This window comes from Hyla sarda, unplaced genomic scaffold (genome assembly GCF_029499605.1).
Source record: "Hyla sarda isolate aHylSar1 unplaced genomic scaffold, aHylSar1.hap1 scaffold_303, whole genome shotgun sequence".
Taxonomy (NCBI): domain Eukaryota; kingdom Metazoa; phylum Chordata; class Amphibia; order Anura; family Hylidae; genus Hyla; species Hyla sarda.
This window is the reverse complement of record NW_026609748.1, coordinates 124,066-147,204: the sequence shown is the minus strand read 5'-3', so window position 1 is coordinate 147,204 and position 23,139 is coordinate 124,066. Positions and strand designations below refer to the sequence as shown.

General features: G+C 46.0%; 10 non-coding genes across 10 annotated transcripts; all 10 read left to right on the top strand.

Annotated features, from left to right (window-relative positions):
- Positions 1 to 1,708: 1,708 nt before the first annotated feature.
- LOC130327844 (U2 spliceosomal RNA) lies at positions 1,709 to 1,899 on the top strand. The gene has a single exon (XR_008872145.1). It is a non-coding gene; the product is annotated as a U2 spliceosomal RNA (small nuclear RNA).
- Positions 1,900 to 3,980: 2,081 nt separating this feature from the next.
- LOC130327741 (U2 spliceosomal RNA) lies at positions 3,981 to 4,171 on the top strand. Its single transcript, XR_008872055.1, has one exon. It is a non-coding gene; the product is annotated as a U2 spliceosomal RNA (small nuclear RNA).
- A 2,089-nt stretch (positions 4,172 to 6,260) lies between these two features.
- LOC130327825 (U2 spliceosomal RNA) lies at positions 6,261 to 6,451 on the top strand. Its single transcript, XR_008872131.1, has one exon. It is a non-coding gene; the product is annotated as a U2 spliceosomal RNA (small nuclear RNA).
- A 2,085-nt stretch (positions 6,452 to 8,536) lies between these two features.
- Positions 8,537 to 8,727, top strand: LOC130327740 (U2 spliceosomal RNA). Its single transcript, XR_008872054.1, has one exon. It is a non-coding gene; the product is annotated as a U2 spliceosomal RNA (small nuclear RNA).
- Positions 8,728 to 10,825: 2,098 nt separating this feature from the next.
- LOC130327739 (U2 spliceosomal RNA) lies at positions 10,826 to 11,016 on the top strand. The gene has a single exon (XR_008872053.1). It is a non-coding gene; the product is annotated as a U2 spliceosomal RNA (small nuclear RNA).
- Positions 11,017 to 13,105: 2,089 nt separating this feature from the next.
- LOC130327738 (U2 spliceosomal RNA) lies at positions 13,106 to 13,296 on the top strand. The gene has a single exon (XR_008872052.1). It is a non-coding gene; the product is annotated as a U2 spliceosomal RNA (small nuclear RNA).
- A 2,087-nt stretch (positions 13,297 to 15,383) lies between these two features.
- On the top strand, positions 15,384 to 15,574 carry LOC130327737 (U2 spliceosomal RNA). Its single transcript, XR_008872051.1, has one exon. It is a non-coding gene; the product is annotated as a U2 spliceosomal RNA (small nuclear RNA).
- Positions 15,575 to 17,668: 2,094 nt separating this feature from the next.
- LOC130327736 (U2 spliceosomal RNA) lies at positions 17,669 to 17,859 on the top strand. The gene has a single exon (XR_008872050.1). It is a non-coding gene; the product is annotated as a U2 spliceosomal RNA (small nuclear RNA).
- Positions 17,860 to 19,941: 2,082 nt separating this feature from the next.
- Positions 19,942 to 20,132, top strand: LOC130327735 (U2 spliceosomal RNA). Its single transcript, XR_008872049.1, has one exon. It is a non-coding gene; the product is annotated as a U2 spliceosomal RNA (small nuclear RNA).
- A 2,086-nt stretch (positions 20,133 to 22,218) lies between these two features.
- On the top strand, positions 22,219 to 22,409 carry LOC130327734 (U2 spliceosomal RNA). Its single transcript, XR_008872048.1, has one exon. It is a non-coding gene; the product is annotated as a U2 spliceosomal RNA (small nuclear RNA).
- The last annotated feature ends 730 nt before the right edge of the window (positions 22,410 to 23,139 follow it).

Sequence of the window (23,139 nt, the reverse complement as noted above, 5' to 3'; positions counted from 1 at the left end):
ACCCCTTAATTCCCTGGTTGAACTTGATGGACATATGTCTTTTTTCGACCGTACTAACTATGTAACTATGTAACATAACATGGGGGGGGGGGTCTCCTGGCTGTTCACACAGGTGTGTCATTGCTGTACATTGACCATGCATTGCTTCTGTGGTATTGCAAAGGCAAAGACAAATGCTTCCAGCCATCCATTGCACTAATGGATTGGTCATCAGCTGGCTGTCTATGTCCCGCATCAATATAGACCAAAGTACAGAGGGTTAGGCTATGCTATTGTGCACCTACCTGATGCATCAGAAGGTGCGAGGCCCTTGCTAAATTCTGTGCACAGACTTTGAGATCTATGCTTTAGACTGTATCTAAACCTGCTCCAACATGGACTGACATTCTGGCCTACTTTCAGCCGATGCGACTTGTCTGTCGCTGAACAGTCGCTTTTTATGTATTCAGCACCTATGTATAATGTTGTAAAAATGCTCTAGAAGCTAAAGTCGCAGAAATGTCACACATATTTGGCCTGCAACTTTCTGTGCGACAAATTCAGACAGGAAAAATCAGTATAAATCCTTAGAAAATTATCCCCCAGTGTCTCCATCTGCTGGCGGTATTGAATAAGCATTGCTGCACTGATGGGGTATGCATTAGACGAAAAAAAAGAAGAAAAAGAAGAATAATACGCCCAGAAAAGAGGCGAAAAGGAGAAAAACGTAAAAAAACGTGAAAAAAAAGTAAGAGGAAGAGAAGGGAAAAAAAGGTGGAAATGGGTTTAAAAGTGATTTCGGCGGAGAAATATATATATATATATATATATATATATGTATATATATATATATATACGCGCACACACACACATATATATAAACGTATTCTCCGTTGAGATATTGCAGCCGCTGCTGTGTCCAGGCCCAGGAGCCTTAGCACTGTGCTGTGATGTCACTCAATACCACTGACATCACTAGGTGTAAACAACATCTCTCCTTTGCTGTGTATGTGACTATGGAGCTGTTTGGTGATGTCGTCTATTATGGCCTTCATAGAAGCAACAGGAGATTGTTGCATCCATCTAGAACCCTCAGAACTACAGTGCTATGATGTCACTCACTTCCACAGGCCTTGCAGAGTGTAAACAACAACAACCCAGCTTTGTTGTGTATGTAACCATAGGGATTTGTGATGTCACCTAGAACCTTCACAGCAGCGACAGCTTTATGAGGAGCATCAGCACTGCTCTGCCTGAGCAGAACCATCACCGCCATAGGTTGTCAAATAACCCGGGTTTAACCCACACAGGTAAGTCCAATGGGGTGCAGGCATGTCCTCTATGCTTACAGCTTCCCGTGGGTGTTGGTTTGATACCGTTTGGGGACAGCCAAGGAGGCATCTGCAGGCAACAAAGGTAGGTGTGTGCTTGTGTGTGTGTTTCCTATGCAGATCCTAAGCCCAGTGTCACATGCAAGTAGGAGGAGTAAGAAGGGTTCCTGGCAAATCCGGGTTATGGATTGCATTTAAAAAGGCCCCGTGGGAGTGCAATGGGCCCCTGTCTTGCTGCTTAGCAATAATGGTATGGGTTTAGGTTCTGCTGTGTGTACTGGTGGTTGACTGCCCCCCAGCCCAGAGTGTGCATGGAAAATTGTCTGGCAGCCTCCCTGACAGCAAGCAGTGATAGTGCCCATGAAGGGGACCTTGTTGGGCCCGCCCCTTTCACGGTTATCGCTTCTCGGCCTTTTGGCTAAGATCAAGTGTAGTATCTGTTCTTATCAGTTTAATATCTGATACGTCCCCTATCTGGGGACCATATATTAAATGGATTTTTGAGAACGGGGGCCGATTTTGAAGCTTGCTTCCGTCGCCCTATGCATTGACCCGATATGGCAGTATCTTCGGGTACAGTGCACCACCCCCTTACAGGGTTAAAAAGAAAGATTCCTACTTTCATTGCTACCTGCTTGCTGGCTAGCCAGCTAGCCAGCCCTGTGGGCCTTGCTGCTGCTGCTGCTGCAGCCAAAAAACAAAAGGTGGTGCTGCTGCTGCTTCTGCTTCTGCTTGTGTCTGGCCGCTGTTGGAGCGTCCAGGCACAGGACTTCTGCTGCTGCTGACTAAATGGCCTCCTTAATTGGATCATTTGAGTAGCCAGCACACCTGTGCAGGTAGGGCATGACATGATAGGCAGCTGCCTTGATAGCGGGTGGGTGCTGAATGTTCCTAATTGACAAAATAAGATTAATGCTTATGAAGAAATATAAAATCTCATCCCTTCCCCAATATCGCGCCACACCCCTACCCCTTAATTCCCTGGTTGAACTTGATGGACATATGTCTTTTTTCGACCGTACTAACTATGTAACTATGTAACATAACATGGGGGGGGGGGTCTCCTGGCTGTTCACACAGGTGTGTCATTGCTGTACATTGACCATGCATTGCTTCTGTGGTATTGCAAAGGCAAAGACAAATGCTTCCAGCCATCCATTGCACTAATGGATTGGTCATCAGCTGGCTGTCTATGTCCCGCATCAATATAGACCAAAGTACAGAGGGTTAGGCTATGCTATTGTGCACCTACCTGATGCATCAGAAGGTGCGAGGCCCTTGCTAAATTCTGTGCACAGACTTTGAGATCTATGCTTTAGACTGTATCTAAACCTGCTCCAACATGGACTGACATTCTGGCCTACTTTCAGCCGATGCGACTTGTCTGTCGCTGAACAGTCGCTTTTTATGTATTCAGCACCTATGTATAATGTTGTAAAAATGCTCTAGAAGCTAAAGTCGCAGAAATGTCACACATATTTGGCCTGCAACTTTCTGTGCGACAAATTCAGACAGGAAAAATCAGTATAAATCCTTAGAAAATTATCCCCCAGTGTCTCCATCTGCTGGCGGTATTGAATAAGCATTGCTGCACTGATGGGGTATGCATTAGACGAAAAAAAAGAAGAAAAAGAAGAATAATACGCCCAGAAAAGAGGCGAAAAGGAGAAAAACGTAAAAAAACGTGAAAAAAAAGTAAGAGGAAGAGAAGGGAAAAAAAGGTGGAAATGGGTTTAAAAGTGATTTCGGCGGAGAAATATATATATATATATATATATATATATATATATATATATACGCGCACACACACACATATATATAAACGTATTCTCCGTTGAGATATTGCAGCCGCTGCTGTGTCCAGGCCCAGGAGCCTTAGCACTGTGCTGTGATGTCACTCAATACCACTGACATCACTAGGTGTAAACAACATCTCTCCTTTGCTGTGTATGTGACTATGGAGCTGTTTGGTGATGTCGTCTATTATGGCCTTCATAGAAGCAACAGGAGATTGTTGCATCCATCTAGAACCCTCAGAACTACAGTGCTATGATGTCACTCACTTCCACAGGCCTTGCAGAGTGTAAACAACAACAACCCAGCTTTGTTGTGTATGTAACCATAGGGATTTGTGATGTCACCTAGAACCTTCACAGCAGCGACAGCTTTATGAGGAGCATCAGCACTGCTCTGCCTGAGCAGAACCATCACCGCCATAGGTTGTCAAATAACCCGGGTTTAACCCACACAGGTAAGTCCAATGGGGTGCAGGCATGTCCTCTATGCTTACAGCTTCCCGTGGGTGTTGGTTTGATACCGTTTGGGGACAGCCAAGGAGGCATCTGCAGGCAACAAAGGTAGGTGTGTGCTTGTGTGTGTGTTTCCTATGCAGATCCTAAGCCCAGTGTCACATGCAAGTAGGAGGAGTAAGAAGGGTTCCTGGCAAATCCGGGTTATGGATTGCATTTAAAAAGGCCCCGTGGGAGTGCAATGGGCCCCTGTCTTGCTGCTTAGCAATAATGGTATGGGTTTAGGTTCTGCTGTGTGTACTGGTGGTTGACTGCCCCCCAGCCCAGAGTGTGCATGGAAAATTGTCTGGCAGCCTCCCTGACAGCAAGCAGTGATAGTGCCCATGAAGGGGACCTTGTTGGGCCCGCCCCTTTCACGGTTATCGCTTCTCGGCCTTTTGGCTAAGATCAAGTGTAGTATCTGTTCTTATCAGTTTAATATCTGATACGTCCCCTATCTGGGGACCATATATTAAATGGATTTTTGAGAACGGGGGCCGATTTCGAAGCTTGCTTCCGTCGCCCTATGCATTGACCCGATATGGCAGTATCTTCGGGTACAGTGCACCACCCCCTTACAGGGTTAAAAAGAAAGATTCCTACTTTCATTGCTACCTGCTTGCTGGCTAGCCAGCTAGCCAGCCCTGTGGGCCTTGCTGCTGCTGCTGCTGCAGCCAAAAAACAAAAGGTGGTGGTGCTGCTGCTGCTTCTGCTTCTGCTTGTGTCTGGCCGCTGTTGGAGCGTCCAGGCACAGGACTTCTGCTGCTGCTGACTAAATGGCCTCCTTAATTGGATCATTTGAGTAGCCAGCACACCTGTGCAGGTAGGGCATGACATGATAGGCAGCTGCCTTGATAGCGGGTGGGTGCTGAATGTTCCTAATTGACAAAATAAGATTAATGCTTATGAAGAAATATAAAATCTCATCCCTTCCCCAATATCGCGCCACACCCCTACCCCTTAATTCCCTGGTTGAACTTGATGGACATATGTCTTTTTTCGACCGTACTAACTATGTAACTATGTAACATAACATGGGGGGGGGGGGTCTCCTGGCTGTTCACACAGGTGTGTCATTGCTGTACATTGACCATGCATTGCTTCTGTGGTATTGCAAAGGCAAAGACAAATGCTTCCAGCCATCCATTGCACTAATGGATTGGTCATCAGCTGGCTGTCTATGTCCCGCATCAATATAGACCAAAGTACAGAGGGTTAGGCTATGCTATTGTGCACCTACCTGATGCATCAGAAGGTGCGAGGCCCTTGCTAAATTCTGTGCACAGACTTTGAGATCTATGCTTTAGACTGTATCTAAACCTGCTCCAACATGGACTGACATTCTGGCCTACTTTCAGCCGATGCGACTTGTCTGTCGCTGAACAGTCGCTTTTTATGTATTCAGCACCTATGTATAATGTTGTAAAAATGCTCTAGAAGCTAAAGTCGCAGAAATGTCACACATATTTGGCCTGCAACTTTCTGTGCGACAAATTCAGACAGGAAAAATCAGTATAAATCCTTAGAAAATTATCCCCCAGTGTCTCCATCTGCTGGCGGTATTGAATAAGCATTGCTGCACTGATGGGGTATGCATTAGACGAAAAAAAAGAAGAAAAAGAAGAATAATACGCCCAGAAAAGAGGCGAAAAGGAGAAAAACGTAAAAAAACGTGAAAAAAAAGTAAGAGGAAGAGAAGGGAAAAAAAGGTGGAAATGGGTTTAAAAGTGATTTCGGCGGAGAAATATATATATATATATATATATATATATATATATATATATATATACGCGCACACACACACATATATATAAACGTATTCTCCGTTGAGATATTGCAGCCGCTGCTGTGTCCAGGCCCAGGAGCCTTAGCACTGTGCTGTGATGTCACTCAATACCACTGACATCACTAGGTGTAAACAACATCTCTCCTTTGCTGTGTATGTGACTATGGAGCTGTTTGGTGATGTCGTCTATTATGGCCTTCATAGAAGCAACAGGAGATTGTTGCATCCATCTAGAACCCTCAGAACTACAGTGCTATGATGTCACTCACTTCCACAGGCCTTGCAGAGTGTAAACAACAACAACCCAGCTTTGTTGTGTATGTAACCATAGGGATTTGTGATGTCACCTAGAACCTTCACAGCAGCGACAGCTTTATGAGGAGCATCAGCACTGCTCTGCCTGAGCAGAACCATCACCGCCATAGGTTGTCAAATAACCCGGGTTTAACCCACACAGGTAAGTCCAATGGGGTGCAGGCATGTCCTCTATGCTTACAGCTTCCCGTGGGTGTTGGTTTGATACCGTTTGGGGACAGCCAAGGAGGCATCTGCAGGCAACAAAGGTAGGTGTGTGCTTGTGTGTGTGTTTCCTATGCAGATCCTAAGCCCAGTGTCACATGCAAGTAGGAGGAGTAAGAAGGGTTCCTGGCAAATCCGGGTTATGGATTGCATTTAAAAAGGCCCCGTGGGAGTGCAATGGGCCCCTGTCTTGCTGCTTAGCAATAATGGTATGGGTTTAGGTTCTGCTGTGTGTACTGGTGGTTGACTGCCCCCCAGCCCAGAGTGTGCATGGAAAATTGTCTGGCAGCCTCCCTGACAGCAAGCAGTGATAGTGCCCATGAAGGGGACCTTGTTGGGCCCGCCCCTTTCACGGTTATCGCTTCTCGGCCTTTTGGCTAAGATCAAGTGTAGTATCTGTTCTTATCAGTTTAATATCTGATACGTCCCCTATCTGGGGACCATATATTAAATGGATTTTTGAGAACGGGGGCCGATTTTGAAGCTTGCTTCCGTCGCCCTATGCATTGACCTGATATGGCAGTATCTTCGGGTACAGTGCACCACCCCCTTACAGGGTTAAAAAGAAAGATTCCTACTTTCATTGCTACCTGCTTGCTGGCTAGCCAGCTAGCCAGCCCTGTGGGCCTTGCTGCTGCTGCTGCTGCAGCCAAAAAACAAAAGGTGGTGCTGCTGCTGCTTCTGCTTCTGCTTGTGTCTGGCCGCTGTTGGAGCGTCCAGGCACAGGACTTCTGCTGCTGCTGACTAAATGGCCTCCTTAATTGGATCATTTGAGTAGCCAGCACACCTGTGCAGGTAGGGCATGACATGATAGGCAGCTGCCTTGATAGCGGGTGGGTGCTGAATGTTCCTAATTGACAAAATAAGATTAATGCTTATGAAGAAATATAAAATCTCATCCCTTCCCCAATATCGCGCCACACCCCTACCCCTTAATTCCCTGGTTGAACTTGATGGACATATGTCTTTTTTCGACCGTACTAACTATGTAACTATGTAACATAACATGGGGGGGGGGGTCTCCTGGCTGTTCACACAGGTGTGTCATTGCTGTACATTGACCATGCATTGCTTCTGTGGTATTGCAAAGGCAAAGACAAATGCTTCCAGCCATCCATTGCACTAATGGATTGGTCATCAGCTGGCTGTCTATGTCCCGCATCAATATAGACCAAAGTACAGAGGGTTAGGCTATGCTATTGTGCACCTACCTGATGCATCAGAAGGTGCGAGGCCCTTGCTAAATTCTGTGCACAGACTTTGAGATCTATGCTTTAGACTGTATCTAAACCTGCTCCAACATGGACTGACATTCTGGCCTACTTTCAGCCGATGCGACTTGTCTGTCGCTGAACAGTCGCTTTTTATGTATTCAGCACCTATGTATAATGTTGTAAAAATGCTCTAGAAGCTAAAGTCGCAGAAATGTCACACATATTTGGCCTGCAACTTTCTGTGCGACAAATTCAGACAGGAAAAATCAGTATAAATCCTTAGAAAATTATCCCCCAGTGTCTCCATCTGCTGGCGGTATTGAATAAGCATTGCTGCACTGATGGGGTATGCATTAGACGAAAAAAAAGAAGAAAAAGAAGAATAATACGCCCAGAAAAGAGGCGAAAAGGAGAAAAACGTAAAAAAACGTGAAAAAAAAGTAAGAGGAAGAGAAGGGAAAAAAAGGTGGAAATGGGTTTAAAAGTGATTTCGGCGGAGAAATATATATATATATATATATATATATATATATATATATATATATACGCGCACACACACACATATATATAAACGTATTCTCCGTTGAGATATTGCAGCCGCTGCTGTGTCCAGGCCCAGGAGCCTTAGCACTGTGCTGTGATGTCACTCAATACCACTGACATCACTAGGTGTAAACAACATCTCTCCTTTGCTGTGTATGTGACTATGGAGCTGTTTGGTGATGTCGTCTATTATGGCCTTCATAGAAGCAACAGGAGATTGTTGCATCCATCTAGAACCCTCAGAACTACAGTGCTATGATGTCACTCACTTCCACAGGCCTTGCAGAGTGTAAACAACAACAACCCAGCTTTGTTGTGTATGTAACCATAGGGATTTGTGATGTCACCTAGAACCTTCACAGCAGCGACAGCTTTATGAGGAGCATCAGCACTGCTCTGCCTGAGCAGAACCATCACCGCCATAGGTTGTCAAATAACCCGGGTTTAACCCACACAGGTAAGTCCAATGGGGTGCAGGCATGTCCTCTATGCTTACAGCTTCCCGTGGGTGTTGGTTTGATACCGTTTGGGGACAGCCAAGGAGGCATCTGCAGGCAACAAAGGTAGGTGTGTGCTTGTGTGTGTGTTTCCTATGCAGATCCTAAGCCCAGTGTCACATGCAAGTAGGAGGAGTAAGAAGGGTTCCTGGCAAATCCGGGTTATGGATTGCATTTAAAAAGGCCCCGTGGGAGTGCAATGGGCCCCTGTCTTGCTGCTTAGCAATAATGGTATGGGTTTAGGTTCTGCTGTGTGTACTGGTGGTTGACTGCCCCCCAGCCCAGAGTGTGCATGGAAAATTGTCTGGCAGCCTCCCTGACAGCAAGCAGTGATAGTGCCCATGAAGGGGACCTTGTTGGGCCCGCCCCTTTCACGGTTATCGCTTCTCGGCCTTTTGGCTAAGATCAAGTGTAGTATCTGTTCTTATCAGTTTAATATCTGATACGTCCCCTATCTGGGGACCATATATTAAATGGATTTTTGAGAACGGGGGCCGATTTCGAAGCTTGCTTCCGTCGCCCTATGCATTGACCCGATATGGCAGTATCTTCGGGTACAGTGCACCACCCCCTTACAGGGTTAAAAAGAAAGATTCCTACTTTCATTGCTACCTGCTTGCTGGCTAGCCAGCTAGCCAGCCCTGTGGGCCTTGCTGCTGCTGCTGCTGCTGCAGCCAAAAAACAAAAGGTGGTGCTGCTGCTGCTTCTGCTTCTGCTTGTGTCTGGCCGCTGTTGGAGCGTCCAGGCACAGGACTTCTGCTGCTGCTGACTAAATGGCCTCCTTAATTGGATCATTTGAGTAGCCAGCACACCTGTGCAGGTAGGGCATGACATGATAGGCAGCTGCCTTGATAGCGGGTGGGTGCTGAATGTTCCTAATTGACAAAATAAGATTAATGCTTATGAAGAAATATAAAATCTCATCCCTTCCCCAATATCGCGCCACACCCCTACCCCTTAATTCCCTGGTTGAACTTGATGGACATATGTCTTTTTTCGACCGTACTAACTATGTAACTATGTAACATAACATGGGGGGGGGGGTCTCCTGGCTGTTCACACAGGTGTGTCATTGCTGTACATTGACCATGCATTGCTTCTGTGGTATTGCAAAGGCAAAGACAAATGCTTCCAGCCATCCATTGCACTAATGGATTGGTCATCAGCTGGCTGTCTATGTCCCGCATCAATATAGACCAAAGTACAGAGGGTTAGGCTATGCTATTGTGCACCTACCTGATGCATCAGAAGGTGCGAGGCCCTTGCTAAATTCTGTGCACAGACTTTGAGATCTATGCTTTAGACTGTATCTAAACCTGCTCCAACATGGACTGACATTCTGGCCTACTTTCAGCCGATGCGACTTGTCTGTCGCTGAACAGTCGCTTTTTATGTATTCAGCACCTATGTATAATGTTGTAAAAATGCTCTAGAAGCTAAAGTCGCAGAAATGTCACACATATTTGGCCTGCAACTTTCTGTGCGACAAATTCAGACAGGAAAAATCAGTATAAATCCTTAGAAAATTATCCCCCAGTGTCTCCATCTGCTGGCGGTATTGAATAAGCATTGCTGCACTGATGGGGTATGCATTAGACGAAAAAAAAGAAGAAAAAGAAGAATAATACGCCCAGAAAAGAGGCGAAAAGGAGAAAAACGTAAAAAAACGTGAAAAAAAAGTAAGAGGAAGAGAAGGGAAAAAAAGGTGGAAATGGGTTTAAAAGTGATTTCGGCGGAGAAATATATATATATATATATATATATATATATATATATATATATATATATATATATACGCGCACACACACACATATATATAAACGTATTCTCCGTTGAGATATTGCAGCCGCTGCTGTGTCCAGGCCCAGGAGCCTTAGCACTGTGCTGTGATGTCACTCAATACCACTGACATCACTAGGTGTAAACAACATCTCTCCTTTGCTGTGTATGTGACTATGGAGCTGTTTGGTGATGTCGTCTATTATGGCCTTCATAGAAGCAACAGGAGATTGTTGCATCCATCTAGAACCCTCAGAACTACAGTGCTATGATGTCACTCACTTCCACAGGCCTTGCAGAGTGTAAACAACAACAACCCAGCTTTGTTGTGTATGTAACCATAGGGATTTGTGATGTCACCTAGAACCTTCACAGCAGCGACAGCTTTATGAGGAGCATCAGCACTGCTCTGCCTGAGCAGAACCATCACCGCCATAGGTTGTCAAATAACCCGGGTTTAACCCACACAGGTAAGTCCAATGGGGTGCAGGCATGTCCTCTATGCTTACAGCTTCCCGTGGGTGTTGGTTTGATACCGTTTGGGGACAGCCAAGGAGGCATCTGCAGGCAACAAAGGTAGGTGTGTGCTTGTGTGTGTGTTTCCTATGCAGATCCTAAGCCCAGTGTCACATGCAAGTAGGAGGAGTAAGAAGGGTTCCTGGCAAATCCGGGTTATGGATTGCATTTAAAAAGGCCCCGTGGGAGTGCAATGGGCCCCTGTCTTGCTGCTTAGCAATAATGGTATGGGTTTAGGTTCTGCTGTGTGTACTGGTGGTTGACTGCCCCCCAGCCCAGAGTGTGCATGGAAAATTGTCTGGCAGCCTCCCTGACAGCAAGCAGTGATAGTGCCCATGAAGGGGACCTTGTTGGGCCCGCCCCTTTCACGGTTATCGCTTCTCGGCCTTTTGGCTAAGATCAAGTGTAGTATCTGTTCTTATCAGTTTAATATCTGATACGTCCCCTATCTGGGGACCATATATTAAATGGATTTTTGAGAACGGGGGCCGATTTCGAAGCTTGCTTCCGTCGCCCTATGCATTGACCCGATATGGCAGTATCTTCGGGTACAGTGCACCACCCCCTTACAGGGTTAAAAAGAAAGATTCCTACTTTCATTGCTACCTGCTTGCTGGCTAGCCAGCTAGCCAGCCCTGTGGGCCTTGCTGCTGCTGCTGCTGCAGCCAAAAAACAAAAGGTGGTGCTGCTGCTGCTTCTGCTTCTGCTTGTGTCTGGCCACTGTTGGAGCGTCCAGGCACAGGACTTCTGCTGCTGCTGACTAAATGGCCTCCTTAATTGGATCATTTGAGTAGCCAGCACACCTGTGCAGGTAGGGCATGACATGATAGGCAGCTGCCTTGATAGCGGGTGGGTGCTGAATGTTCCTAATTGACAAAATAAGATTAATGCTTATGAAGAAATATAAAATCTCATCCCTTCCCCAATATCGCGCCACACCCCTACCCCTTAATTCCCTGGTTGAACTTGATGGACATATGTCTTTTTTCGACCGTACTAACTATGTAACTATGTAACATAACATGGGGGGGGGGGTCTCCTGGCTGTTCACACAGGTGTGTCATTGCTGTACATTGACCATGCATTGCTTCTGTGGTATTGCAAAGGCAAAGACAAATGCTTCCAGCCATCCATTGCACTAATGGATTGGTCATCAGCTGGCTGTCTATGTCCCGCATCAATATAGACCAAAGTACAGAGGGTTAGGCTATGCTATTGTGCACCTACCTGATGCATCAGAAGGTGCGAGGCCCTTGCTAAATTCTGTGCACAGACTTTGAGATCTATGCTTTAGACTGTATCTAAACCTGCTCCAACATGGACTGACATTCTGGCCTACTTTCAGCCGATGCGACTTGTCTGTCGCTGAACAGTCGCTTTTTATGTATTCAGCACCTATGTATAATGTTGTAAAAATGCTCTAGAAGCTAAAGTCGCAGAAATGTCACACATATTTGGCCTGCAACTTTCTGTGCGACAAATTCAGACAGGAAAAATCAGTATAAATCCTTAGAAAATTATCCCCCAGTGTCTCCATCTGCTGGCGGTATTGAATAAGCATTGCTGCACTGATGGGGTATGCATTAGACGAAAAAAAAGAAGAAAAAGAAGAATAATACGCCCAGAAAAGAGGCGAAAAGGAGAAAAACGTAAAAAAACGTGAAAAAAAAGTAAGAGGAAGAGAAGGGAAAAAAAGGTGGAAATGGGTTTAAAAGTGATTTCGGCGGAGAAATATATATATATATATATATATATATATATATATATATATATATATATACGCGCACACACACACATATATATAAACGTATTCTCCGTTGAGATATTGCAGCCGCTGCTGTGTCCAGGCCCAGGAGCCTTAGCACTGTGCTGTGATGTCACTCAATACCACTGACATCACTAGGTGTAAACAACATCTCTCCTTTGCTGTGTATGTGACTATGGAGCTGTTTGGTGATGTCGTCTATTATGGCCTTCATAGAAGCAACAGGAGATTGTTGCATCCATCTAGAACCCTCAGAACTACAGTGCTATGATGTCACTCACTTCCACAGGCCTTGCAGAGTGTAAACAACAACAACCCAGCTTTGTTGTGTATGTAACCATAGGGATTTGTGATGTCACCTAGAACCTTCACAGCAGCGACAGCTTTATGAGGAGCATCAGCACTGCTCTGCCTGAGCAGAACCATCACCGCCATAGGTTGTCAAATAACCCGGGTTTAACCCACACAGGTAAGTCCAATGGGGTGCAGGCATGTCCTCTATGCTTACAGCTTCCCGTGGGTGTTGGTTTGATACCGTTTGGGGACAGCCAAGGAGGCATCTGCAGGCAACAAAGGTAGGTGTGTGCTTGTGTGTGTGTTTCCTATGCAGATCCTAAGCCCAGTGTCACATGCAAGTAGGAGGAGTAAGAAGGGTTCCTGGCAAATCCGGGTTATGGATTGCATTTAAAAAGGCCCCGTGGGAGTGCAATGGGCCCCTGTCTTGCTGCTTAGCAATAATGGTATGGGTTTAGGTTCTGCTGTGTGTACTGGTGGTTGACTGCCCCCCAGCCCAGAGTGTGCATGGAAAATTGTCTGGCAGCCTCCCTGACAGCAAGCAGTGATAGTGCCCATGAAGGGGACCTTGTTGGGCCCGCCCCTTTCACGGTTATCGCTTCTCGGCCTTTTGGCTAAGATCAAGTGTAGTATCTGTTCTTATCAGTTTAATATCTGATACGTCCCCTATCTGGGGACCATATATTAAATGGATTTTTGAGAACGGGGGCCGATTTCGAAGCTTGCTTCCGTCGCCCTATGCATTGACCCGATATGGCAGTATCTTCGGGTACAGTGCACCACCCCCTTACAGGGTTAAAAAGAAAGATTCCTACTTTCATTGCTACCTGCTTGCTGGCTAGCCAGCTAGCCAGCCCTGTGGGCCTTGCTGCTGCTGCTGCTGCAGCCAAAAAACAAAAGGTGGTGCTGCTGCTGCTTCTGCTTCTGCTTGTGTCTGGCCGCTGTTGGAGCGTCCAGGCACAGGACTTCTGCTGCTGCTGACTAAATGGCCTCCTTAATTGGATCATTTGAGTAGCCAGCACACCTGTGCAGGTAGGGCATGACATGATAGGCAGCTGCCTTGATAGCGGGTGGGTGCTGAATGTTCCTAATTGACAAAATAAGATTAATGCTTATGAAGAAATATAAAATCTCATCCCTTCCCCAATATCGCGCCACACCCCTACCCCTTAATTCCCTGGTTGAACTTGATGGACATATGTCTTTTTTCGACCGTACTAACTATGTAACTATGTAACATAACATGGGGGGGGGGGTCTCCTGGCTGTTCACACAGGTGTGTCATTGCTGTACATTGACCATGCATTGCTTCTGTGGTATTGCAAAGGCAAAGACAAATGCTTCCAGCCATCCATTGCACTAATGGATTGGTCATCAGCTGGCTGTCTATGTCCCGCATCAATATAGACCAAAGTACAGAGGGTTAGGCTATGCTATTGTGCACCTACCTGATGCATCAGAAGGTGCGAGGCCCTTGCTAAATTCTGTGCACAGACTTTGAGATCTATGCTTTAGACTGTATCTAAACCTGCTCCAACATGGACTGACATTCTGGCCTACTTTCAGCCGATGCGACTTGTCTGTCGCTGAACAGTCGCTTTTTATGTATTCAGCACCTATGTATAATGTTGTAAAAATGCTCTAGAAGCTAAAGTCGCAGAAATGTCACACATATTTGGCCTGCAACTTTCTGTGCGACAAATTCAGACAGGAAAAATCAGTATAAATCCTTAGAAAATTATCCCCCAGTGTCTCCATCTGCTGGCGGTATTGAATAAGCATTGCTGCACTGATGGGGTATGCATTAGACGAAAAAAAAGAAGAAAAAGAAGAATAATACGCCCAGAAAAGAGGCGAAAAGGAGAAAAACGTAAAAAAACGTGAAAAAAAAGTAAGAGGAAGAGAAGGGAAAAAAAGGTGGAAATGGGTTTAAAAGTGATTTCGGCGGAGAAATATATATATATATATATATATATATATATATATATATATATATATACGCGCACACACACACATATATATAAACGTATTCTCCGTTGAGATATTGCAGCCGCTGCTGTGTCCAGGCCCAGGAGCCTTAGCACTGTGCTGTGATGTCACTCAATACCACTGACATCACTAGGTGTAAACAACATCTCTCCTTTGCTGTGTATGTGACTATGGAGCTGTTTGGTGATGTCGTCTATTATGGCCTTCATAGAAGCAACAGGAGATTGTTGCATCCATCTAGAACCCTCAGAACTACAGTGCTATGATGTCACTCACTTCCACAGGCCTTGCAGAGTGTAAACAACAACAACCCAGCTTTGTTGTGTATGTAACCATAGGGATTTGTGATGTCACCTAGAACCTTCACAGCAGCGACAGCTTTATGAGGAGCATCAGCACTGCTCTGCCTGAGCAGAACCATCACCGCCATAGGTTGTCAAATAACCCGGGTTTAACCCACACAGGTAAGTCCAATGGGGTGCAGGCATGTCCTCTATGCTTACAGCTTCCCGTGGGTGTTGGTTTGATACCGTTTGGGGACAGCCAAGGAGGCATCTGCAGGCAACAAAGGTAGGTGTGTGCTTGTGTGTGTGTTTCCTATGCAGATCCTAAGCCCAGTGTCACATGCAAGTAGGAGGAGTAAGAAGGGTTCCTGGCAAATCCGGGTTATGGATTGCATTTAAAAAGGCCCCGTGGGAGTGCAATGGGCCCCTGTCTTGCTGCTTAGCAATAATGGTATGGGTTTAGGTTCTGCTGTGTGTACTGGTGGTTGACTGCCCCCCAGCCCAGAGTGTGCATGGAAAATTGTCTGGCAGCCTCCCTGACAGCAAGCAGTGATAGTGCCCATGAAGGGGACCTTGTTGGGCCCGCCCCTTTCACGGTTATCGCTTCTCGGCCTTTTGGCTAAGATCAAGTGTAGTATCTGTTCTTATCAGTTTAATATCTGATACGTCCCCTATCTGGGGACCATATATTAAATGGATTTTTGAGAACGGGGGCCGATTTCGAAGCTTGCTTCCGTCGCCCTATGCATTGACCCGATATGGCAGTATCTTCGGGTACAGTGCACCACCCCCTTACAGGGTTAAAAAGAAAGATTCCTACTTTCATTGCTACCTGCTTGCTGGCTAGCCAGCTAGCCAGCCCTGTGGGCCTTGCTGCTGCTGCTGCTGCAGCCAAAAAACAAAAGGTGGTGCTGCTGCTGCTTCTGCTTCTGCTTGTGTCTGGCCGCTGTTGGAGCATCCAGGCACAGGACTTCTGCTGCTGCTGACTAAATGGCCTCCTTAATTGGATCATTTGAGTAGCCAGCACACCTGTGCAGGTAGGGCATGACATGATAGGCAGCTGCCTTGATAGCGGGTGGGTGCTGAATGTTCCTAATTGACAAAATAAGATTAATGCTTATGAAGAAATATAAAATCTCATCCCTTCCCCAATATCGCGCCACACCCCTACCCCTTAATTCCCTGGTTGAACTTGATGGACATATGTCTTTTTTCGACCGTACTAACTATGTAACTATGTAACATAACATGGGGGGGGGGGTCTCCTGGCTGTTCACACAGGTGTGTCATTGCTGTACATTGACCATGCATTGCTTCTGTGGTATTGCAAAGGCAAAGACAAATGCTTCCAGCCATCCATTGCACTAATGGATTGGTCATCAGCTGGCTGTCTATGTCCCGCATCAATATAGACCAAAGTACAGAGGGTTAGGCTATGCTATTGTGCACCTACCTGATGCATCAGAAGGTGCGAGGCCCTTGCTAAATTCTGTGCACAGACTTTGAGATCTATGCTTTAGACTGTATCTAAACCTGCTCCAACATGGACTGACATTCTGGCCTACTTTCAGCCGATGCGACTTGTCTGTCGCTGAACAGTCGCTTTTTATGTATTCAGCACCTATGTATAATGTTGTAAAAATGCTCTAGAAGCTAAAGTCGCAGAAATGTCACACATATTTGGCCTGCAACTTTCTGTGCGACAAATTCAGACAGGAAAAATCAGTATAAATCCTTAGAAAATTATCCCCCAGTGTCTCCATCTGCTGGCGGTATTGAATAAGCATTGCTGCACTGATGGGGTATGCATTAGACGAAAAAAAAGAAGAAAAAGAAGAATAATACGCCCAGAAAAGAGGCGAAAAGGAGAAAAACGTAAAAAAACGTGAAAAAAAAGTAAGAGGAAGAGAAGGGAAAAAAAGGTGGAAATGGGTTTAAAAGTGATTTCGGCGGAGAAATATATATATATATATATATATATATATATATATATATATATATACGCGCACACACACACATATATATAAACGTATTCTCCGTTGAGATATTGCAGCCGCTGCTGTGTCCAGGCCCAGGAGCCTTAGCACTGTGCTGTGATGTCACTCAATACCACTGACATCACTAGGTGTAAACAACATCTCTCCTTTGCTGTGTATGTGACTATGGAGCTGTTTGGTGATGTCGTCTATTATGGCCTTCATAGAAGCAACAGGAGATTGTTGCATCCATCTAGAACCCTCAGAACTACAGTGCTATGATGTCACTCACTTCCACAGGCCTTGCAGAGTGTAAACAACAACAACCCAGCTTTGTTGTGTATGTAACCATAGGGATTTGTGATGTCACCTAGAACCTTCACAGCAGCGACAGCTTTATGAGGAGCATGAGGAGCATCAGCACTGCTCTGCCTGAGCAGAACCATCACCGCCATAGGTTGTCAAATAACCCGGGTTTAACCCACACAGGTAAGTCCAATGGGGTGCAGGCATGTCCTCTATGCTTACAGCTTCCCGTGGGTGTTGGTTTGATACCGTTTGGGGACAGCCAAGGAGGCATCTGCAGGCAACAAAGGTAGGTGTGTGCTTGTGTGTGTGTTTCCTATGCAGATCCTAAGCCCAGTGTCACATGCAAGTAGGAGGAGTAAGAAGGGTTCCTGGCAAATCCGGGTTATGGATTGCATTTAAAAAGGCCCCGTGGGAGTGCAATGGGCCCCTGTCTTGCTGCTTAGCAATAATGGTATGGGTTTAGGTTCTGCTGTGTGTACTGGTGGTTGACTGCCCCCCAGCCCAGAGTGTGCATGGAAAATTGTCTGGCAGCCTCCCTGACAGCAAGCAGTGATAGTGCCCATGAAGGGGACCTTGTTGGGCCCGCCCCTTTCACGGTTATCGCTTCTCGGCCTTTTGGCTAAGATCAAGTGTAGTATCTGTTCTTATCAGTTTAATATCTGATACGTCCCCTATCTGGGGACCATATATTAAATGGATTTTTGAGAACGGGGGCCGATTTCGAAGCTTGCTTCCGTCGCCCTATGCATTGACCCGATATGGCAGTATCTTCGGGTACAGTGCACCACCCCCTTACAGGGTTAAAAAGAAAGATTCCTACTTTCATTGCTACCTGCTTGCTAGCTAGCCAGCCCTGTGGGCCTTGCTGCTGCTGCTGCTGCAGCCAAAAAACAAAAGGTGGTGCTGCTGCTGCTTCTGCTTCTGCTTGTGTCTGGCCGCTGTTGGAGCGTCCAGGCACAGGACTTCTGCTGCTGCTGACTAAATGGCCTCCTTAATTGGATCATTTGAGTAGCCAGCACACCTGTGCAGGTAGGGCATGACATGATAGGCAGCTGCCTTGATAGCGGGTGGGTGCTGAATGTTCCTAATTGACAAAATAAGATTAATGCTTATGAAGAAATATAAAATCTCATCCCTTCCCCAATATCGCGCCACACCCCTACCCCTTAATTCCCTGGTTGAACTTGATGGACATATGTCTTTTTTCGACCGTACTAACTATGTAACTATGTAACATAACATGGGGGGGGGGGGGTCTCCTGGCTGTTCACACAGGTGTGTCATTGCTGTACATTGACCATGCATTGCTTCTGTGGTATTGCAAAGGCAAAGACAAATGCTTCCAGCCATCCATTGCACTAATGGATTGGTCATCAGCTGGCTGTCTATGTCCCGCATCAATATAGACCAAAGTACAGAGGGTTAGGCTATGCTATTGTGCACCTACCTGATGCATCATGCATCAGAAGGTGCGAGGCCCTTGCTAAATTCTGTGCACAGACTTTGAGATCTATGCTTTAGACTGTATCTAAACCTGCTCCAACATGGACTGACATTCTGGCCTACTTTCAGCCGATGCGACTTGTCTGTCGCTGAACAGTCGCTTTTTATGTATTCAGCACCTATGTATAATGTTGTAAAAATGCTCTAGAAGCTAAAGTCGCAGAAATGTCACACATATTTGGCCTGCAACTTTCTGTGCGACAAATTCAGACAGGAAAAATCAGTATAAATCCTTAGAAAATTATCCCCCAGTGTCTCCATCTGCTGGCGGTATTGAATAAGCATTGCTGCACTGATGGGGTATGCATTAGACGAAAAAAAAGAAGAAAAAGAAGAATAATACGCCCAGAAAAGAGGCGAAAAGGAGAAAAACGTAAAAAAACGTGAAAAAAAAGTAAGAGGAAGAGAAGGGAAAAAAAGGTGGAAATGGGTTTAAAAGTGATTTCGGCGGAGATATATATATATATATATATATATATATATATATATATATATACGCGCACACACACACATATATATAAACGTATTCTCCGTTGAGATATTGCAGCCGCTGCTGTGTCCAGGCCCAGGAGCCTTAGCACTGTGCTGTGATGTCACTCAATACCACTGACATCACTAGGTGTAAACAACATCTCTCCTTTGCTGTGTATGTGACTATGGAGCTGTTTGGTGATGTCGTCTATTATGGCCTTCATAGAAGCAACAGGAGATTGTTGCATCCATCTAGAACCCTCAGAACTACAGTGCTATGATGTCACTCACTTCCACAGGCCTTGCAGAGTGTAAACAACAACAACCCAGCTTTGTTGTGTATGTAACCATAGGGATTTGTGATGTCACCTAGAACCTTCACAGCAGCGACAGCTTTATGAGGAGCATCAGCACTGCTCTGCCTGAGCAGAACCATCACCGCCATAGGTTGTCAAATAACCCGGGTTTAACCCACACAGGTAAGTCCAATGGGGTGCAGGCATGTCCTCTATGCTTACAGCTTCCCGTGGGTGTTGGTTTGATACCGTTTGGGGACAGCCAAGGAGGCATCTGCAGGCAACAAAGGTAGGTGTGTGCTTGTGTGTGTGTTTCCTATGCAGATCCTAAGCCCAGTGTCACATGCAAGTAGGAGGAGTAAGAAGGGTTCCTGGCAAATCCGGGTTATGGATTGCATTTAAAAAGGCCCCGTGGGAGTGCAATGGGCCCCTGTCTTGCTGCTTAGCAATAATGGTATGGGTTTAGGTTCTGCTGTGTGTACTGGTGGTTGACTGCCCCCCAGCCCAGAGTGTGCATGGAAAATTGTCTGGCAGCCTCCCTGACAGCAAGCAGTGATAGTGCCCATGAAGGGGACCTTGTTGGGCCCGCCCCTTTCACGGTTATCGCTTCTCGGCCTTTTGGCTAAGATCAAGTGTAGTATCTGTTCTTATCAGTTTAATATCTGATACGTCCCCTATCTGGGGACCATATATTAAATGGATTTTTGAGAACGGGGGCCGATTTCGAAGCTTGCTTCCGTCGCCCTATGCATTGACCCGATATGGCAGTATCTTCGGGTACAGTGCACCACCCCCTTACAGGGTTAAAAAGAAAGATTCCTACTTTCATTGCTACCTGCTTGCTGGCTAGCCAGCTAGCCAGCCCTGTGGGCCTTGCTGCTGCTGCTGCTGCTGCAGCCAAAAAACAAAAGGTGGTGCTGCTGCTGCTTCTGCTTCTGCTTGTGTCTGGCCGCTGTTGGAGCGTCCAGGCACAGGACTTCTGCTGCTGCTGACTAAATGGCCTCCTTAATTGGATCATTTGAGTAGCCAGCACACCTGTGCAGGTAGGGCATGACATGATAGGCAGCTGCCTTGATAGCGGGTGGGTGCTGAATGTTCCTAATTGACAAAATAAGATTAATGCTTATGAAGAAATATAAAATCTCATCCCTTCCCCAATATCGCGCCACACCCCTACCCCTTAATTCCCTGGTTGAACTTGATGGACATATGTCTTTTTTCGACCGTACTAACTATGTAACTATGTAACATAACATGGGGGGGGGGGGGTCTCCTGGCTGTTCACACAGGTGTGTCATTGCTGTACATTGACCATGCATTGCTTCTGTGGTATTGCAAAGGCAAAGACAAATGCTTCCAGCCATCCATTGCACTAATGGATTGGTCATCAGCTGGCTGTCTATGTCCCGCATCAATATAGACCAAAGTACAGAGGGTTAGGCTATGCTATTGTGCACCTACCTGATGCATCAGAAGGTGCGAGGCCCTTGCTAAATTCTGTGCACAGACTTTGAGATCTATGCTTTAGACTGTATCTAAACCTGCTCCAACATGGACTGACATTCTGGCCTACTTTCAGCCGATGCGACTTGTCTGTCGCTGAACAGTCGCTTTTTATGTATTCAGCACCTATGTATAATGTTGTAAAAATGCTCTAGAAGCTAAAGTCGCAGAAATGTCACACATATTTGGCCTGCAACTTTCTGTGCGACAAATTCAGACAGGAAAAATCAGTATAAATCCTTAGAAAATTATCCCCCAGTGTCTCCATCTGCTGGCGGTATTGAATAAGCATTGCTGCACTGATGGGGTATGCATTAGACGAAAAAAAAGAAGAAAAAGAAGAATAATACGCCCAGAAAAGAGGCGAAAAGGAGAAAAACGTAAAAAAACGTGAAAAAAAAGTAAGAGGAAGAGAAGGGAAAAAAAGGTGGAAATGGGTTTAAAAGTGATTTCGGCGGAGAAATGTATATATATATATATATATATATATATATATATATATACGCGCACACACACACATATATATAAACGTATTCTCCGTTGAGATATTGCAGCCGCTGCTGTGTCCAGGCCCAGGAGCCTTAGCACTGTGCTGTGATGTCACTCAATACCACTGACATCACTAGGTGTAAACAACATCTCTCCTTTGCTGTGTATGTGACTATGGAGCTGTTTGGTGATGTCGTCTATTATGGCCTTCATAGAAGCAACAGGAGATTGTTGCATCCATCTAGAACCCTCAGAACTACAGTGCTATGATGTCACTCACTTCCACAGGCCTTGCAGAGTGTAAACAACAACAACCCAGCTTTGTTGTGTATGTAACCATAGGGATTTGTGATGTCACCTAGAACCTTCACAGCAGCGACAGCTTTATGAGGAGCATCAGCACTGCTCTGCCTGAGCAGAACCATCACCGCCATAGGTTGTCAAATAACCCGGGTTTAACCCACACAGGTAAGTCCAATGGGGTGCAGGCATGTCCTCTATGCTTACAGCTTCCCGTGGGTGTTGGTTTGATACCGTTTGGGGACAGCCAAGGAGGCATCTGCAGGCAACAAAGGTAGGTGTGTGCTTGTGTGTGTGTTTCCTATGCAGATCCTAAGCCCAGTGTCACATGCAAGTAGGAGGAGTAAGAAGGGTTCCTGGCAAATCCGGGTTATGGATTGCATTTAAAAAGGCCCCGTGGGAGTGCAATGGGCCCCTGTCTTGCTGCTTAGCAATAATGGTATGGGTTTAGGTTCTGCTGTGTGTACTGGTGGTTGACTGCCCCCCAGCCCAGAGTGTGCATGGAAAATTGTCTGGCAGCCTCCCTGACAGCAAGCAGTGATAGTGCCCATGAAGGGGACCTTGTTGGGCCCGCCCCTTTCACGGTTATCGCTTCTCGGCCTTTTGGCTAAGATCAAGTGTAGTATCTGTTCTTATCAGTTTAATATCTGATACGTCCCCTATCTGGGGACCATATATTAAATGGATTTTTGAGAACGGGGGCCGATTTCGAAGCTTGCTTCCGTCGCCCTATGCATTGACCCGATATGGCAGTATCTTCGGGTACAGTGCACCACCCCCTTACAGGGTTAAAAAGAAAGATTCCTACTTTCATTGCTACCTGCTTGCTGGCTAGCCAGCTAGCCAGCCCTGTGGGCCTTGCTGCTGCTGCTGCTGCAGCCAAAAAACAAAAGGTGGTGGTGCTGCTGCTGCTTCTGCTTCTGCTTGTGTCTGGCCGCTGTTGGAGCGTCCAGGCACAGGACTTCTGCTGCTGCTGACTAAATGGCCTCCTTAATTGGATCATTTGAGTAGCCAGCACACCTGTGCAGGTAGGGCATGACATGATAGGCAGCTGCCTTGATAGCGGGTGGGTGCTGAATGTTCCTAATTGACAAAATAAGATTAATGCTTATGAAGAAATATAAAATCTCATCCCTTCCCCAATATCGCGCCACACCCCTACCCCTTAATTCCCTGGTTGAACTTGATGGACATATGTCTTTTTTCGACCGTACTAACTATGTAACTATGTAACATAACATGGGGGGGGGGGGTCTCCTGGCTGTTCACACAGGTGTGTCATTGCTGTACATTGACCATGCATTGCTTCTGTGGTATTGCAAAGGCAAAGACAAATGCTTCCAGCCATCCATTGCACTAATGGATTGGTCATCAGCTGGCTGTCTATGTCCCGCATCAATATAGACCAAAGTACAGAGGGTTAGGCTATGCTATTGTGCACCTACCTGATGCATCAGAAGGTGCGAGGCCCTTGCTAAATTCTGTGCACAGACTTTGAGATCTATGCT